This window comes from Galeopterus variegatus, unplaced genomic scaffold (assembly GCF_000696425.1).
Source record: "Galeopterus variegatus unplaced genomic scaffold, G_variegatus-3.0.2 Scaffold509, whole genome shotgun sequence".
NCBI classification, from domain to species: domain Eukaryota; kingdom Metazoa; phylum Chordata; class Mammalia; order Dermoptera; family Cynocephalidae; genus Galeopterus; species Galeopterus variegatus.
In genome coordinates, this window is record NW_007726620.1 from 212,889 (window position 1) to 233,582 (window position 20,694).

Genomic DNA, 20,694 nt, shown 5'->3' on the forward strand with positions numbered 1-20,694 from the left:
AGGTAATTAATTACTATTTTAAGTTTGGATTCCCCCTCAAGCAAACCCTGAAATAAGGATTTAGGTGCAAATTATGTATTTGGGAGGTGATTACAAGAGTGGAGAGACTGAGGAAGTGAAACTAGAAAAAAAGGAAAGCTAAAAAATAAAATAAAATAGAGAGAAATAAATGGGTGGCCACCACTCCGGGTGAATGTGACCTACTACGGATCATCCTTCCTGATGGAGATTTAAAAGGCATTTGCCAGGTCAATAACTACCTATCAAGTGTCAGTAGGTGCATCAATCTGTTTTAGGAAAGATGCCACACACAGCACAGCAGTTGTGATTGAAATTATCACTTGGTTACATGTACACTAATCCACTATAATCCACCAAGCTCCACCTCCATCTGTTTTTTGTGGAAACCATATGATGAGTTAATTAAATAGGGAGAAGATGCATTACCTGTGCATCCTGTGCATCTTTGGAAGTACTGTTAATATCTGCCTATCATCCAGGATGTGGTGTTGCTTCCAATTTGCTAGTTTTGCTGGTGGAAGGCAGCAGTTCCAGGGAATTCCACTTGGCCTTTCCTACTATGCTATTACTTATCCCACAGGTCAGGGAACCAATAGGCGGGTTCTGACAGCAGCTAATTATACCCATCTTGGTTGTAGACTCAGTGACTGGGATAATACAAACAGATTGAGTCTGTGGACTCACTGTGAGATGGATTTGGTCTAGGATTCCACTTATCACCTCTCCTCTGTTAGTCTCCAGTCTAACTGGGGAGCTGTAATGGCATTTGGAGTCTTCTGGTATCAGAGGGAGTTCAGATCCATTATTTAATTCTAGAGTTTCATACTGAAGTTCTAACTTCTAGAGCTATTCTTGTCTATGAAATGTCTTAGAATAGGTTCTCCCAAAAGCAGACCCTGAGATAAGAATTTGAGTGCGAGTAGTTCCAGGAAGCACAGAGAGGGAGTGGGGAGGTGAGAAAAGTAAGGTGAGAAAAGCAATATTCTTGTCTATGAAATGTCTTAGAATAGGTTCTCCCAAAAGCAGACCCTGAGATAAGAATTTGAGTGCAAGTAGTTCCAGGAAGCACAGAGAGGGAGTGGGGAGGTGAGAAAAGTAAGGTGAGAAAAGCAAGGTAGAAATGCAAATAAAAGACATGTAATGAGTGGGCAATTGGAGCTTAATTCTGTTGGGGACCCTCTGAAAGCCTGTCTAAGTCACATCTCAGGTTTCAGCAAGGGACAAGAAAGCTGGGATATTATTTCCCAGCTCTCATCTCTCAGTGGTCGTGGAGGTGTTAGCATCCAGACACTTTTGGCCTGCCAGCGTATGAATTGAGCTCGTTTCTACAGTTAGAGAAGACCCTCACTCAGAGAGGTGCAGGCCTAAAACCTTAAAAAGTTCTCAGAAGCTTCTGATTTTGCACTTTTGGGTGTCCTAACCCACTATGTAAGTTTTCTGCTTACAGTATAAAGATACTATAGGGAGAGATCATGTGGTGAACACAGGTGAAGCACTACAGGCCCTGAGACTAGATGGAGAGAGAGAAGCCTAGCCACACTAGCATCCAAAGCTAAACTCAGCCTTCCAGCCATTTCTGTCAAGACATCAGCCAAGCCACAGATAATTGCAGACCCAGACAGTATTACATGGAACAGAAGAATTGCCCAGATGATCCCTGTCAACCAAGATAATAAAATTGTTTTCAGCTACTAAGTTTAGATGGCTAAAACAAGGAGATTAAAAATATTGAATGAAACTCTGTCTGAATGAAAGGATTAGTAGATTGGTAGATTAGTGATTCTCAAAGTAGGCTCTATGAGATGCATATAGGTATCCATGAAATAAGAGTATAATGGTTTCCAAGTCCAAATAAGATTTAATACTATTTTGTGAATCAAAATTAAATTAGTTTACTTACTGCAGAACTTCTCAGAGGCTTTAACATGAGCATTTAATAATAAGCGTTATGAAATCTCCAAGAGATGGATGGATATGAGTTGCCTGTGACTTGTTTTACGGTGTATTTATTCACATCCTGAGGAATGATTCCCAGAAGAGATGATGACCAAGCTGTGTCCTGACCAAAAAATAAAGCCTTGGAGATGCTGAACAAGATGGTCTTTAAGCTTATTTCCAGCTCCAAAATGTTACTATCCGTTATGAAATGGTTTATCTTAGTACTATTAGATCTTAGTACTATCTACTAATACAAGGATGAGAAAAAACACATGAAGTTTCTGGTGGATATCCAAACCTCTCATCCAGCTTTCATTTACTTCTACTCTTTATGAATAAAGGCTTCTGCTTTGGGCCACCTAAATAATTTCAACTCCCAATCCTCATCAATGCCTTGAAATGTAAATATGGTGTCAGGCAGTCCCTAGTTACTCACAATGAAAAAAATACCAAACCTAAATTATGACTTAATGGAGTGAGACTTCAGCAAAAACTTTATACAAACTAAACTTGTCTCATTTATATTTTCTCATATCTGTCACATAATATCCTCTCTCTAATGACTCTGTCTCTCAATTTGAAAATAGTCTTGATTGTCTATCTTTCTTGAAATAACAAAAATAAAAGTGAAAGAAGCACAACATTATTCAACCTCATCTGTCTTTTAGGATATTATCTTAGCTGCTCTGCTTGGAATCTCAGCAGCAAGCTTCTTGAATTAGCTGTCTATGCAGTTTGCTGTTCTCCCCTCTTTTCCCATTTACCCACAATCCACTGCAATTTGGCCCTCTTCTCTATTCTCTCTCAATTACTTTCAAAAATGACACCTTTCCCCAGGTATTTGCATCGAATCCCAAGCATTCAATTTTTACCTATATACAATGTGACAGAAAGTAAGGGAAGCTTCCATAACTACACCTCCAGCCCACCTCCTTCCCATAAGCCCAATACCTGAACTTCAGGTCTATATTGCCAACAGCCTGTTTCTACTTGAATATAACAAAGTATAAATGAACTTCCTCCAACCCCAACAATAACAACATCAAACCTGCTCAAGTATTCATTCATTAGTTCAACTGATATTTGTTGAGCACCTACTCTGGATCAAAAACTCTGCTAGGCTTTAGGGTCTCCCTGTGATCAGGACTCCACACTTGGGGAATGTATAGTCCAGTGGTGGAGACAGACAAATAACCAAGCAATCATAAGGGAAAACACAGATTTCTATGGAAGCACAGAGGAGGGCCACTTAAATCAGCATTAGTTGTGGTAATGGTGGGGAGGGGGGTTGGGGAAGAGTGGTATGAAAGACTTCCCAGAGGTGAAAATGACTAAGTTGAGTCTTTAAGGAAGGATAGGGCAGATAAAGGAAAGAGAAGAGCATCCAGCAAGAGAAAGGACCTCACAGGGAAGAGCCTGAGTCATATACCCAAGGAACAGCGAGTCATTCACCATGGCTGCATCAAAGAATGATGGTGGTTGAGAAGCCTTGGATGGACAGTGAGGTGGAGAAAGAGCTGACTTTTCAGGACCCCTATTCATTGGCCACTTCAGTATTGAGCAACAATTACATGACTTTTTTTGTGTGCGTCTTTTTCTTCTCGATGGAGTTTTAAAAATACCGATGCCATGTTTCTAGTAAGGTTAAACATACATCTACCCTATAACCAAGGTATTCTATTCTCAGGTGTTGACCCAAGAGAAATAAAAACACATGTCCAAAGACTTATACAAGAATGTTCAAAGCAGCCTTATTCATAATAGACCCAACTGAAAAGAAACCAAATGTCCATCAGTAGGAGAACGAATAACAAAATTTTGGTATATTTATATAACAAAATAATACCCTGTGATAAAACAAAACAAACTACCAAAACAGGCAACAACATGGCTGATCCTCAAAATCATGCTCAGCAAAATAAGACAGAGACAAAGGATTACACACTGTATGAGTCCATTATATAAACTCATATAATATACATAATACAGGCAAAATGTTCTATGATAGAAATCAGAAAATCACCCCTCTGGACGTGGGGTTGGATGAGGAAGGGAGTATAGATAGGAAAGAGACAAAAGGAACTTTCTGGGTTGTGTAAATGTTCTCTATCTTGTTTTATTTGATGATTACATGAGTTAATTCAAAAACTGACCAAGCTAAACACTAAGATGTGCATTTTGTTTAATGGTATATACCTCAGTTTTAAAAAATGCCAACAAGAATATTTCTTTCAAGAGCCTAAAGGTAACAACATGGTTTGGTTTTCCCACACTAAAGCTATTCAAGTCTTGAAACATTATACAGTGTGATTTAATGACTTTAAAGTATATTTTCAGAGGCATAGAAAAAAAACACAAACAAGATGTGAAAAGGATATTCAGAAAAGTAAATAAGGCACATGTACTTCATTTTAGCTGCAATTTGAATAGATGTTTTATACAGTGTGATTTAATGACTTTAAAGTATATTTTCAGAGGCATAGAAAAAAAACACAAACAAGATGTGAAAAGGTTATTCAGAAAAGTAAATAAGGCACATGTACTTCATTTTAGCTGCAATTTGAATAGATGTTTTGGAACTTTTCAATTAAAAAAAGCCCTGAAAAATCAATGACTCCTGATTTGGACAAATATAGAGTAAATCTTTTGTCACCAATGAATTAATTTATTAAAGAACTGAGAGAAACTCCAGATGAAAATTGCTAGAATGAGAGAGAAAATAGTGTTATAAAATCAATATAAATTATTTTGATATTAAGAAGTAGATTGTAACAGAAATATTTTTCAGATAATACAAAGAACAGTAATTGATCAAGAGAAAGAGATAAGTACAGAACAGGCTCTTTATTCTTTGATAATCCAATCAATGAAGATAATGAATCACATAAACTCCTTGGAAAGATATTTAAATTTCTTTCAAATTTGATACACAATACTGAAATTGACAGAGATGAAATAAAACTCACAATATACTGTTACAACAAGGAAGTCAATGATAAACTGGTTAATGAACATCATTAATTGAAGGAGTATTTAAAATCATTCTCAAGCAGGAAAATTTGCAGTGCCCTGAAATCTTACAGATTTTACAGCTCATATATGAAAGAAACTTGATTGAGGTTTTTCTGTACCTGACAATTCTGAAAATTTATTTGTAATTGTGAATAAGTTGCAAACCAGAAAGAAAACAAATTTTGATCAATCTACTAGAGGAATGACTGAATTATCATGCTTTTCTCTCAATAGGAAATGATATAACAAAATTCATGTCATTTAGTCAACAATATACAGTCACAATGTGGAACAAATAGAACTATAAATATGGATCAAGCAGTTAGTTAATACAAAAATATAGTTTCTTTTCTAGATTTTGTGATGTTTCTGGTATTTGTCATAATTTTAAAACTTTTAAAATTTATTGTGATTACTTTTCTCCGGGAAATAAACATTCACTTTAATTCTTAATTTTGTATTTGTAATTTTTAATTCTTTTTCTTAAAATGCATCTCCAAAATTATATTAACGTAAGATCCCACCACATCTGGACCTACCCCTCCTTTTTTAAGATTGTGTGTTTCTCAGGGGCAGGGGCTCTGACCTTTTTCTCTCCATGCCTGACAAGAAGTAGGAGCTTAACAAATATATGTGTAATTAAATGAAGTGGGTCCAACAGTCTGATAGTATAATAAAAAGCAAAATGTTGGTGATGGTGGGAGCAGTACAGATACATCTGGATCACAGTCTAAATTCCCTCCAGGGAGCAAATATTCTTTTATCTCTTGGGATACTGGTAAGGCAGACTCCAATTTTTAATAAGGTTTATCCAACCCAGCTATCCTGTAACCTCCACCCCACAGATACAGGTACTACTCGGTTAAAATTAAAAATTAAATATAGGATTCTGTACATTGCTTTATCTATAACTTTCTTATAAGGACACAAACTCAGTACCTTTCTGGTTTCTTAATATTTTGGGGAAGCATTACAAATAGGTAAGTAGAGTTTGAGCCTTTGCTGCAAATTCAAGAATATCCTGAAGAACTTAATTACCTAGCTTTGTATTGTAAATAACTATGAAAATAGTTTTATAATACAATTAAAATTATAAGTCACTGTAAGTCCCAGTTTGCTAGGTGAACGGAAGTTATTTGTTACTTTTTACAATCAGAAATAGAAATGGTAGAATTTTCAGACTGTAGGTTTGCTTAAGAAGCTTCCTAGTTAGGCAGTGCCACCATTATCCCATCTAAACAGATGTGATCCTATTTTTAAAGACTTCTGGGAAAGGGAGATTCCCTAACCTTCCTTAGCAACCCATTCCAATATTTAACAACATTTGCTGTCAGGGATGCTGGTTCCCTGAGCCTGGCTTGAGTTATTTTACAGGTTTCTATGTGTTGGTGTTTTTCCTTGTTTGCATTTCCTCTCCTAGTATTCATTTTATCCCCTCACTTCTTTGCTTTTTTCCATTAATTTTGTTTGTAGACTTCTAAAAAAAATATAAATGGAATTTAAAATGACCAAAAACAGAAAATAAAACAAAGCATGTAGAATATAGTTTCACATGTCACACGTATTCAGGATGGAAATGAGTTTTAACTTTAGATTTTATACAAATAGCATAAAGGCATTTGATATTCTGTTCTTATATCTGTGTCTATTAGATATTTGTGAATTTGTGTGAGTTGAGAACATATATCTTTTTATTGAAACATATTGCGTTTTGATAGCTTTAAACATTTGAACATACTTATAATTTTGCTTTAGTTTTCAGTTGCTTCTGAGTGTTCTCCAAATTTTCTATATTTTTATTAAGTTGATAAGTTCTGAACTGGACATGAAATTCTACTAAAAGTCCAAGTAGTGCTGAACATCTTGGACAGAACACCTCTTTTATTTCTGCCTTATGAATTTAGAGTGTTTGGCTCTTAACCCATCTGTACACCTATGTGGCTGATCAGTAACGGGTAAACACCCAGCTGGATGCATCTTGTGTGACAGGTGGAATTGAACAGGAACCAGGAAAATAATGGTTTTTTAAAATAGTTTTTATTATCTGGTATCTGACTACCTTGAAATTCCACTGTTAGTGATTCATTTGATTGGACCTGTTTCTTTGTGGGCTCTTTTTAAATGGAAGAACTTTCTGGAATGAAGACTTAAATCAATTTACTCCAAGAACTTGGCCCAAAGCTTCTCAAATAAAGCATTGGGTGTCTGGTAGATGGCTGAAAATGGAGATATGTAGAGAGAAGATGACCATACATTCCAGCTGGCCCTGGATCATCTTGGCTCATGCCACTTGTCCAGACAAACGACAGGTCTTCAAAAAGTTTGTGGAAACATTTCTATTATCTTTTAATACTATTTGCCATGAACTTGTTGAAGTACCATCATATTTACAGTTTCCTCTTTCACTCTCAAGTATATGGTCACCTTAGTAGAGTCAACAGAGGGGGAAATGGTTACTAAGTGAAGCTGTTCGGAGTCTGGAGAATGGCTTTAGAGCCCTTGCACTTGGACTTGGATCCCTGCTCTGTCACTTGCTGGCTAGGTGATCATGGGCAGGTTATTTACCTTCTCCCACTCTCAGCCTCCCCACTGACAAACACAGACTCAATCTCAGCTGTCTTTTGGATGTACCCACTAATGAAACAGCCATTTTTATTGGTAACTGCTGTTTTGCCCAGATTTGGCATCTAAACTATTCAAATCTACCAAGTCACAGATACTTTCATACTCTGAAGTAACTCTCTATCTTGTTATTTGCATTTCATCTCTATTTGTTTTTCTAAATTTTATCCTTTAAAATTTTTCTTTCATACCTATTGTCATAGTTCAGGCTACTATAACAAAGTACCAGAGACTAGGTGGCTTGTAAATGACAGAAATGTATTTCTCACAGTTCTGGAGGCTGTAAGTCCAAATTAGGGTGCCAGCATGGGTGCATTCTGGTGAGGGCCTTCTTCTGGGTTGCAGACAGCCAACTTTTTGTAGTGTCCCCCCATGGAGAAAAGATAGAGCCAAGTCTCTGGCCTCCTCTGATAAGGGCACTAATCCCATTCATTCATGAGTCTCTACACTCATGCCTAATTACCTCCTAAAAGCCACACCTCCTTCTACCATCACCATCACCTTGGGGATTAGATTTCAACATATGAATTTGGGGGGACCCCAATATTCAGTCCATAAAACCTACCAAAAAACCTGATTGCACTTACAATCAACAAGACTCTGTTTAGCTCCTCCTTTTTAACCATCATCTATATTATTGGCTATTGTTTTATCTTCACCCTGTTCTCCCTACCAAACTGTAAGTTTTTTGAAAGCAATAAGACTCATGTTGCCTCTTTCTAGAACCTAGTACAATATGAGGAAAAATAAAAAACCACCAGATTCATGTTGATTCACTGAGTTAACACTCCAGGCCTATACATACATCACTCTCAGCTTCATTCTCAAATTATTTCACCTGGGGATAAGAGGTGCTAAAATTATTGCCATCTTGTAAAGGGTGTGAAATAATTTAAAAGAGATCCAAACATTCTTGAAAAGTGTAGGGATTGCATCCTTCAGGATGGAGATCCAAAATAAAAACAATTCTGATTGTGACAATTTCTTTGCAGCACAAACTAACAAAATAAGTCTGCCTTGAACTAGAGGGAACTGCCACAGCACTGGGGCTCTATCTCCATGGTTCATTTGGTTCTTAGCCTTCTTGCTGTGCCTGCCAATCAAGGTACTTAGGAGAGTGCTTTCTTGGCATACGAGCCCTGACTACTTGAAACGAGGCAGATATCACCAGGGCATTTCAGAGGCCAGATACCAGATGGTAATAATACATTTCAACTATTAGAAGTTTGGATTAGAAAGCCAAAGGTGAAAGTCTTTTCTCATTTGTCAAATGATGTAATTCATTATTAAATCAGGACAAACCAGTTAACATCTGAAGTATAAATTTGGTTGCTATTTATAATTCACTCACTGGTTCATTGGGCTTGGCTAGCTTATGTGTGTGTTGCAGTTCGCATTCACTAAAAGCTTAGGGAGAGCTAAGAAATAACCTACACAAATTGCAGTTCCATGTGAATCAAAACTTTTCTTCATGTGCCAATTAAATATTAGCATGTTGGAGCTACATGGTGGAATTATGTATTATTTAAAATGATTTGAAACAGGAGACCACAGGAAACTCTCCAGGTAAATTTAGTGAGCTTTGACAGCATGTGTGGGATTTGGGAGCTATACTTCTTTAGAATAAAAGTGAACATAGATCCAGGCTTACAAAAAGAGAGACTGGCCATAAATTAGTCAATTAATTTCTTAAGACACTGATACTAAAAGAAAAAATAAATGTTAACAGACAAAGGTATCTATACTGGAAAATCTTTACACATTTCTTACTGAAAAATGAATTTGGTCTTAAAAAATCTTTAAGAGATAAAATCTTGGTAGCTCTGACATTGACCCAGGAAAGAAGAGATAACATAATCTTATACTGAATGTTCCATAGCTACCACACTATTTACAAGTGGTGTTATCATTATCTTCATCATCAGCATCATCGGCACGGTTAATACGTAGTAAGCACTTCCTAAGTGCCAAGCACTGTTCTAAGAATTTCTACTTATTTTAATTCATTTTATCCTCTCAAAAATTCTATGAGATAGGAGCTTTTATTATGCCCCTTATAAAGATGAGAAAACTGAGCTAACATAGTAAGAATTATAGAATGTTGGAGCTGAAAGGAAACTTAGGGCTCGCGTTGTTCAACTCTCAATTTATAGATGAGGAAACTTAGGCCCAGAAATTAATGCCTCATTCAGAGTTACATAAAAAGTTAGTAGCTGACCACGAATATTTATATAAACAACCAGCCTATATTAAGTGTTTAACGTATGCCATTTAACCCTTACAATACCACTATGAAAAAAATATTATTGTCCCAATTTTGCAGGAAGATGAGGCTCTGAGAGATCTTCAGGTACTTTGGCAAATCACTGTCAGGGTGGATTTTGTTGTGTTGGGATTTGAACCTTGGACTGTCAGTGTCATAGCAGTCTCAGCAGACTGCCTCTTGAATAGGACCATGTCTCCTTTCAGGGCTTTCTTCTGCACTGGGTGGCCTCCTACTTATGTTATACACAGCTGCATTTTAATCTGTGGCCTTGTTAGATCTCATGTCAAAGAAAGCAATTCATGGAACCCTGGAATGATTAAGAAATAAGACAAAATGTGTGGCAATCCTTTTTCTAAGTTCTGGAGCACCCAACTTTGCAGCCTGTTCAACATAAAATTAAATCAGGATGATAATGGAAAGATTTAACCAAATAACTTTATGCCTCCAGATATCCTGATATTTAAAATCATGTACGTTTTCTTCATTTCTGCTTTCATTCAGGTTTTTTGGAGGACATTTTGAAAACATTGCTGTTATTTTTTTTAAGTGCAATAAACCTACTGATGTAGTCTCTTGTTGGAGACAAACTCAAATGCAGTTGTCTCGATGTATTTTCCCTTCAAATTTTACCCTGGCCATGAGACTTAACATTTTCTGTAATGCATATTTGTTTATTTTTTTAGTTATACTTTTATTTAATAAGGAATATTAAAGGTGCCAGTTGGCTACTGTTTTTAGTATATCTTTAGGGTTTATATATATATATTTGAATCAACATATATGAGTAGAAATGTTTTTTAAAATGAGAAATGCACTCATGATACTTGCTAAACAGAAGATACAGGTATATACATATATATACCTGAGATTTTATATAATCATTAATTTTTCCTAGTTACATACACATGAAGATGTTAGTCCTCTAAGTCATCCAACCAAATATTATATTTTCTGTGTAAAGGGTAAAAATTGAAAAATTGATTCTTAAGAGCAAAGTAAATTTGGGAGTTGCTTCATTAACATGTAGATGTGACTTGAACTTCTAAGTATCTACTAATAAGAGAAAGGTACCCTTTATAGATATTCAGAAGGCTATTATTTTTACTTATCTACTCTGATAATACAATGGATGTTCTGAGACAAGGTGGGGGTGGTAACCAAGGGCTTTATTTATCTGAAATTAGAAGTGCTCATAATGGGCAGGGCTGTGGGCAGCATTGTGTGTTTCCTAGCTCTCTCTAATTAGCCACAGAAAAATGTGAAGAATAGCACTTACATTATCCAAATACTCTTTAGGATTTGCTACCTTAAAAACTATTTTCCTTTTGTTATATTCAATATGTATAATTATGCTTTCAGAAAGTCCTCTGCTTTGAAATTCTTTCCTTGCTGACCTGCCACCGAATTGCAAGTCATACAGCTACTACTTATTTACAGAAGGTTGTTTCTGCAAAAAATTAATTAATAGAATATATCAGATTCATATTTTATATCCCTAATGTCTACCCCCTTCTTCAAAAATCAAACTAGCCCATTGTATTAGTAGTCTGTTTCTATTGCTTATAAAAGAATACCCGAAACTGGGTAATTTGTAAATAAATGAAATCTATTTCTTACAGTTTTGGAGGCTGAGGACTCCATTATCCAGGGGGCACATCAGGTGAGGGCCTTGTTCTTAGTGAGAACTCTCTACAGCAATGCAGGGTATCACACATGGTAAAAATGGGCTAGCAAGAGAGCTAACCTTCTCACTTGCTCTCCTTATACAGCCATCAGAGCCACATCCGTTATCCATGAATGGGTCGATTCGTTCACACAGGCACAGTCCTCATAATTTAATCACCTCTTAAAGGCCCCACCTTTAAAATACCATAATTGGATTTTCCACCCTCTTAACACTGTTATGGTGAAGATCAAGTTTCCAATACATGACTTTTTGGGGGATACATTTAACCCATAGCACCCATAAAGGCAGTTTCTTGCAGCTCCTGGTTGCCTCTCTTACATCATCTCTTAGGACTTTCTCCTTCTGGCTCCTCACCTCCCATGTCCAACCACACTGCTCTTTCAGTTCCTCATGGCACTGAGACGCTTCTCGTCTTAGGGCCTTTGCACTTTCAGTTCCCTCTTCTGGGGGCTCTCTTTCCCTACTCTTCATTGGTCAGTTTTCAGCCCAAATGTCAACTCTGTCAGATACCCCAATCCCCATGAAATATTACTCTATGCTTTCTATTGTCTAGTAATGACCTTGTTTTATTCTCCTTGCCTTTTTTTTCATGATTTGAAGTTGTCTTGTTAATTCATTTGCTGTCAGTTTCCCAACTAGAATCAATATTACTCTATGCTTCCTATTGTCTAGTAATGACCTTGTTTTATTCTCCTTGCCTTTTTTTTTCATGATTTGAAGTTGTCTTGTTAATTCATTTGCTGTCAGTTTCCCAACTAGAATGTGAGCCCCATAGAGCCCTCGTCTGCCTGTTCACACCTATATCTCTAGCCACCAAACATGGACACTCAATATGTTATTTTTTAAAGCATTTTTGTACATACTCTTGGGGAACAGTGCATGTTTTAATACATGCATATACTGTACATTGATTAACCTAGGATAGATAGCATAGCTTTGTACCCATTAATCCACCATCATCTGCCCCTTACTTTCAACACATTATTTTAAAAATAAATACATATATACATGTCTTTACTCAAAAACCAATATATGGAGATAGAAGTTAAAATACTGATTACCTCAGGTGTGTATAAACTGGGAACGGGCACAAGGGAGCCTTCTGGAGAGTTAAAAATATTCTCCATCTTCATCAGAGTAATGGTTCCACAAGCAAATTTCAACTTATGATTTGTTTACCTTGGATACCTAAATTTAGGAAAATAGGAACTGTTTGTCAGTCCATCAAGGGCTGATGTATGCACATGACATTTGGTGAGCTTTATACCACGGGTGTTTGGGTCAGGTATCCCTAAATGCCTGGCAAAAATCTTTGATTGTTGGAAAATAATCATTGCCTTGAAGGACAGATGTAAGATTAACAACAGAACAGTTACCTCCCCAAGGCCACATATTGTTATTTTAACCATATTTTAAACATGACTCCACCTGTGTTATTATCTAAAACTTTAGTTAGCCAAGAGAATCTCATACATTTCAGTGACAGTATGGTGGCTTATACAAAGAGCCCAGGAAAAGCAAGAAGGCAGGAGTAACATACTAACTTTAAAACTCAGAGTATTCACCCCTCTTTGCATGTTCATACTTCCAGTATCTCCTTCCTTGCTGAGAGCATTCTCCTCTGGGTCTGAGATAATATTCTCTACTAGCACAACCTCTTTTTTGATGTAATGCTTCTAACATCTTATCTTATTTTACATGAATTTTTTAGCTAAGGGCCTGAATCACTGCACAAGTGTAATGACAACTATTTGACTTTTTTTTTTTTTTGTCCTCTTAACTCAGGGTTCAAAGCTATATAAAAGAGGGTCAAATCTACCAGAGATCAGACTCATGTGAGTTGGTCAAGACACTGTTCTCCGAAATCCTATAAGTTTAAGTACTTAGGTACCAATAAAAGTCTTCATTAAATTGGAGAAAAACAGAATATTCTGTTTTCCCAGAATATTTCAAGTCTGATAATGAGAAAAAACTCTTCTTCTTTCTGAGCATACAGTATATGAAATTTATATGGCCTAGGTTTAAACTAAAATCTCTATTTTCTGATCCTTACCACTACTTACTTATCCACCCTCCCACAGATACCCATTTCTTTAAAATTGGAAACTGATGCTTTGCCCTAAGAACCACTACAAGAGCTTGGGAGGAATTTGAAGTTCCTTGAGAAATCTCTGACCTATTTTTCTCCTTTATGCTCCCCTCTCTTCCTGTTCCCTTTTTCTGTCCCCACTAGATTGTCAGGAGTTCAGATTTCAGAATCTTAGGGTTGGAAGGGAACCCCTTTGTTGTTTGGATGAGGAAGTGGAGGCTCAGAGAGGGAACCCAAGTGTCCCACTAGCTTGGGGTCAAAGCTGGGACTTGTACTCGGGGCTGTCGGAGTCATCCACTATATTAGTCAGTTTCCTGTTGCTTATAACAGAATACTTGAAACTGGGTAATGTATAAAGAAAAGCAGTTTATTTCTTATAGTTGCGAAGGCTGGGAAGTCCAAGGTCCACGGGGCATAACTGGTGAGGGCGTTCTTCTTGGTGAGAAGTCTCTACAGAGTCCTGTGGTGACTCAGACTGTCACATGGCAAGGGGGGAAGAGTTTTGTTGTGCTCTCCTTATAAAGCCACCAGTCCGCATCTGTGATAACCCATTAAACACTTAACCTATTACTCCATAAATAGATTAATCCATTCATGAGAGCATAATTCTCAAGATCCAATGACCTCTTAAAGGCCCTGCCTTTCAAATACAATATTGGGGATTAAGTTCTAACATGAGCTTTGGAGGGGACAAACATGCAACTCATAGCAGGCACCATCCTTCTGCCTAAAAATCTTGGGTCCTCGTGACTGCGCTCTCCACAGGCATCCTCTGTGGCCAAAGATGTTGCTTTTGTGTTTGCCTTCTCTTGCTTCATCTTTCCACATCCTTTCCCCTTCAATTTGTGTCCTATTCCTAGTCCCCTAGTGTACCCATGTCTGTCTGGTCTAAGCTTTGGACTTCTCTGTCTCATCCCCCTCCCCACCTCTTTACATTGTCCCTATGCTTTGTCAGGAAAAGTCAGTTTGAGTCCTAAGCTGGCTGTCACTCTGGAAAGGCAATCTAATAAATTAATCTCCCACAAGAAGTTAATGACTAATGAAGAGCTTGGGATACTAAGAGCTTGCTGCTCATATTTCACTTGTAAGGGAAGAGTTCTACAGATCAAAGCTTTAACCCCAAGCAGTAAATGTTTAGTGGAGGAATTTCAGCTATAACCAGTTTTGGAGTGGAGGGAGGGTGATGGAAGAGAGTACGATGGGAGTGTGTATGGTTAATGTGATGCTCTTAAATTGTTGATATTGAGCCTACATTTCCCTTTATCTAGGGGAGAAATTCAGACATTAGTAATCTTGGACAGAGTCATATTCCTCCTAACTGGTTCTTAATATGATTTTTGTTTTTTAGTCTTTAAGAAGGTTATCCATGAGACATCAGTGAACTAGCCTTCCTCAGAATAAAGACCTGACGTGGGCATCCTTGGGGTGCTCTCTAGAATGTGATAAGCTAGTTTCACTAGCAGCCTGGACTGCTGAAACTTGCAGTATCCTCCCATAGATTGTGGACAGGGTTGAAAATCATCAGTTTGTTTGCTTCCTGTTCATCCACTACTTCTCCCTCACCCTTCCCTCCTCTGTGCACCCCTATATTCTGTTCTCCAGCATGCTTTCATCCCCTCTCTACCCTTCCCATCCCCAGAGCTGGATCATTCACTGGGACCTTTTTTTCCCTAACATATTTTTGCACAGATGAAATCTGGTTAAAATAAGAGCCATAAAAATATCTTTGAAGGAGCAAAAGGGACTAACTTGTCATAAAGGATCACATGAAACCTGAGGAATGTGACAAAGAGAGAAGAAATGGGCACTCAGGAAGCCAGCAGCCCCAATTCAATCTAAAGTGCACAGTGTAAAGAGATGGTTCTCAAACTTTAATGAGAATAGGAGTCATCTGGGGATCTTATTCACCATAGAGTTTTCCAGGGTCTGATCTTGAGGATTCTAATTTTATAAATCTAGGAAGCAGCCCAGATTTTTAATTAAGCATTTCAAGAGATGTTGCTACATGTGGTCTCTGGAATATATTTAGAGAAACTGTGGAGTACGGGGTGAAATGTGGTTAGCTGGATGTCTGTGAGCTCTGCCTGCCTTGTAAAAGCCATGAGGATAAGCACTTTATCCTTCAATCCTAGCAGATGTCACCTTGAATCACAGTGTGGTTGATTGGTGCTTGATTCCTACCCTTTTCCCAGCTCTCTGACCAATGGATATTATAGTGGGATAAAGAGACTGGTCTACATTAGGATGTTTGGACTTGCATTCTATTAACAACTCAACAGACAGGCAGATTTTCCCTCCAATTTTTTTTCTTCAACTAAGTTTTGGAGACCTAAGTAATCTTCACATCACACAAATCATGACATTGCTCATACTTCTCCATATACCAATTAGAACAAACCTGTAGGAAGTGGGAGATGCATCAGAAAGGGAGTTCTAAGTAATTTCTCTTTCCTAAAACCTAAGGCTGTGTTCCATTTATTCATCAGAACCCCATAGCAGGTAACCCTTTTAGTGTTTTAACCTGTAGGAAGTGGGAGATGCATCAGAAAGGGAGTTCTAAGTAATTTCTCTTTCCTAAGACCTAAGGCTGTGTTCCATTTATTCATCAGAACCCCATAGCAGGTAACCCTTTTAGTGTTTTATTTATAGTACTTTAAATTTATCTGAGGGAATGGCATGACAGTTAATTTGTATTGCACAGTTTTGTGAAAGGATTTATTACAGCAATTTATATAGAATTTTCAGCCATAAGGAATCAGACACATCATCTTGACCAACTCCCTAATTTAAAGAAATAGCGAAACCAAGGCCAAAATAACTTAGGGATATAGTGGATACTTTCTCCCCAGCCCTGGTCTGTACAATTCTTCTTTCTTTTGGGAACTGCTTTTGTCATGAGGACACTTTTACCCCTGACTCTGAATCTAGGCATCACCAATCAGATCACCCCACCACTCAAGCCCAGCCAGTGGTTCAGGTGCAAAGATGCGGGTAAGGCTGCCTGAGCTATCCAAGAAGGCTTTTCCCACTGGGGTTGCTAAATGGGGAAAATGATAATCTGGGACTGCTGCCACCACTCTGTAAAATGTTTGTTTGAAGGGCAAAGGGAAGCAGAGAGATAAGATCTGGGAGATGAGAAAGACCTAACTGGTATAACAGCATTTGAGTTCCAGGATCTTGCTGAGTTGGAAGTTAGTCTTTGACTTCTAGTTATGTGAGTCAACGAAATCCATTTTTTCCTTAAACTCATTTGAGTTGAGAATTTAATTGAAGGAGTCTTGATAAGTAACATGGATGTGCCTGGTTCTAGAAGCTTTACGTACAATGTCTCCCAGTACCCAGTTCTCCTGCCTGGATATGTCAGGCTCTATGGTCCATAGCAGTAGGTCTGGAGCTTTAGAATGCATAAGTATCAACCTCATCATCTGTTAAAAATGCAGAGTCCTGGGCTCACGAAGATTCAGATTCAGAGAGACTGGATGGAGAAGGCCAAAACTTGCTTTTCATTTAAGTTTTTTCCAGAGTGAGAGGAGTCCTTACTGGGAGGCCGTTCTGTTCACTGGCTGTCTCATTCTACTCTAGCTACCCTGTTTCCCTTGAGGTCTACAAATATTTCAGTGTTGGAGCTTGAACTCAGCTGTTACTTCTACCTGAAAAGCTCTGTCCTCCAGATACCTCCCTGGCTAAATCCTTTCTTTCAAGCCTGGCGGAAGTCTTCCTTCTCAGTAAGTCCTACCCTGACCTCCCTATTTGATATAGCAACATGACATCCCCCATCCCACACACATCCTTTACCCTATTTTATTTTTTCTATAACTCTTTTTACCTTTCCTATACAATTTATTTCTTACGTTTATTGTCTATCCTGTTCTTCCTCCACCTCCCCTCCTCCCACCAGAATGGGAGCTCCACAAAAGCAGGGATCTTTCATTTGTTCACTGGTGTATCCTCAGTATCTTCAGTACATAGCCGGCACTCAAATATTTTTTTGAATGAAAGTGATTTCAGTTCAAAGTGATTTTCTGACAACACTATGAAAAACGCTATACTGCCATGTAGCCATTAATTATTTTGCTTTCTTAATACCTCATAATCCAGATGACCAAAATTTCCTTTTCTTTGAAACCGAGAGGTAATAAGAAGAGCAAATGATGAAAAGGAAGTTCCTGCTTTGTTGTTGTTGCTGCACACGGGTGCCCCTGCTGGGTCAGCTCTGCCCCACCCAGCCTCACTTCCAGCAGAGCTTTGGAGGGCTGGCTGCATGCACAGTTTTCTATCAATGTCAGTTTTTTCTTTGGAGATTTCTGAGAAGAGGAGTTTTTCTGTTACTATATTGCTCTTGCATGTAAGTAACTGGACATTGATGAAATATGGGTGGTGGCATATTTGGAATACAGATGTAAAATATGTATTGTAAGGGAAATTTGACTGGAGGGGAAAGGCCAGACAGCCCTTCTGAGAGAGAAGCCCCGAAACAGCAGCCAGTGGGACTGACGATGGGAAGAGACAGCCACAAAAGACAGTGCTTTCTATCCAAGTCTCATGTAGGTCAGCCTCTGGAATGGCTTGTGTTGATTTGCTCCGGAGCTACACTGGCTCCCCAGAAACTCCAAGCAACTTTTGCAGCATTAGTGACAGGTGATGGATATATTTACTTAAGGATAGTGATTCATCCTAGCAGAGGGGATGTCACCTAGTTAACACATATTCACAAATACTTTCACTTCCTCTTCAACTCAGTCTAGGTTATCTTCTTTATATCTTGATTTTTAATCAAAGTAAGCATTTAAATAGAGTCAAAGTTGATTGAGGACGGTTTTCAGGGGTCCTCTTTGGTGGTGGGATCAGATCATCAAAATTGAGGTATGTTTGCTTTTATTTTTTTAAAAAACAAATTATCTGAATTATTCAATTACCTGAATATCTTAATATCCTCATTATACCATTTAATCTAGGTTTAAAAAGAGGCATTTAAGGTTTCAACTAACATTCATTCTGGTGAAGCAAACGCTGCCTACTTTTCCTAGTTTTCTGGGAGCTTGGGCAGCTGCTGTTGTGTGTGCTGAAGGGAAATTGGATTCTTAAAGAAACTGCTTAATCTTCTCTGTTAAGTAATTAAATAAAATGGGCTCTGGGAGTAGCAGGTGGGTTTGAAAATTAAAAAAAAAAAACATTTGAAAATCCCATTTTGCGTCTTAAATGGATGCTTAAAAACGCAACTGCATACATTTAAAAGAAAACGATCCGAGGAGTTTTTTTTTTTTTTTTTAATTAAGGGCTTCAAGTTAAGTCAAGAAAGGCTGAATATTAAAGAACTTATACAATGAAAGAAACTGCTTAAGCGCAAGTAGGCCCTGAATTTAAATGAGATCAACCTGAAAGGACACAGTGAAACTTATTCCGAACTGTTCAGATTTTTCTTCTTTGGAAAAAAATCGATTAAAAAAATGTATCACCGCTTTATTTTGCAGAGTCGCCCTTCACGGCAATGCCATCACTGCACGGAGACCTCAAAAATACACTGATTATAGGTCGAACAAAACAAAACAAAACAAAAACAAAACCAGCATTGCTGTTCTCACAGTCATTAAGGGGCTGTCCTTTCTTTTTAACGTATTCCTTTTCAATAAAAAGGGAAGAGAATATTTTATATGTCTTGACATTTGGTCCCTTTCCGCGAAATCTGAAACTCCAGACGCAAAACACGCCGCAGTTGGTGAAATACCTGCCTTAAAAGCAGAACCACAGTTAATGTCTTTAGCCCGGAATTCCAGAGACTAATTTCCACCCCTCCCACGGAGTCACCTGCTCAGGGGGAACCCCGGCCAGAAAGCCGGGTCGCGCCAGGTCAAATCTTGCGCGTCTCTTGTTTACTCCGCCCGGGGCAGGGCGGCGGCGCGGCTGGGGGGTGGGGAGGGCAGCTGGAGCCCGCAGCGTCCGGGGCGCTCAGCTTGACTGGGCTCGGCGCTGCGGCTCCGGCCCCAGGGAGGGGTGGCGCGCGGTCCCCGCTGGGGACCGGAGGAGGCGCTCCGAGGGGCGGCCCGGCCCGGCATCCACTAGCCACGCTCGGGCACTGCGGCCTCCTGGGAACCTCCGCCGAGGGTGCACACGAGTCCACACACTCAGGGTAACGGTCCGAGGGAGCCCCGGTGTCCCCCGGGTGTCGCCGGGGCAGGGAGGAAGCCCAGAGCCCCGGCCTCCACTCGCCTGGGATTCCCCCGCCCTCTGGCCCCGCTCTCCCAGGGCTGGGTGTGATTTCACTCCGGTCCCTTCCGAGGAGAGGGAAGCGCGCAGCCTGGAGGTGGCAGCTCGCCCCGAGGGCCCAGCGCGGCCCACCAGGAAACCCTCAGGGGCTCCCCGCGCCACCGCCCACACCCATTTGAATACCCGGGCGAGGGCGGGCCGCGTTCCCGGAGCTGGGTGCGCCCGGGGCGCCCTGGTGAGCGATCCCGGGGAAGGCATGTGGGCCCGCTCGAGCGCGTGAAAAGTTCGCGCGTCCGCAGGGGCACGGAAAGTGCTAGGAAAACACTTTGCAAAGCTCCAGAAACACAGCCAGGAGCTACAGTCTGATTTTGTTTTTCTTGAGCGACAACACAATCGTGAATAGAGGCGCGGGCGAGGGAGAGACAAGGATCGGAGGTGCCTGGACAAAATCTAAGGACAATACTAATTATTATCTAATTCCGCTTGTCAGGCAGGCAGGGAGCGATGACATGGGAAATGGGGAAGATGGGGAGGGGGTGGGGACGAAGGAGGTTTCCACATCCTTAAAGGAAATTCTCAGGCTCCTAGAGACGCCCAAGTGTTTTTTTTTTTTTTTGCATGACAAGTAGGGACCGGCTTTTAGGTGAAGAAAGATTAAGATCATATTAGTGAATACTTAAAAAGTAAATAGGAAAAAAGATTTAATTTTGAGAAAGCACTGGAAAGAAAATCAGTCTGGCGAGGCTAAGGCCTGGAATCCTCACGGCGCCAATAGTGCCAATTTTTTTTTTTTTTTTGTCTTTTGTCTTTTTTTCCGTGTCCAGCAACGGATCGCAACCCTCAGTGTTGCCCCCG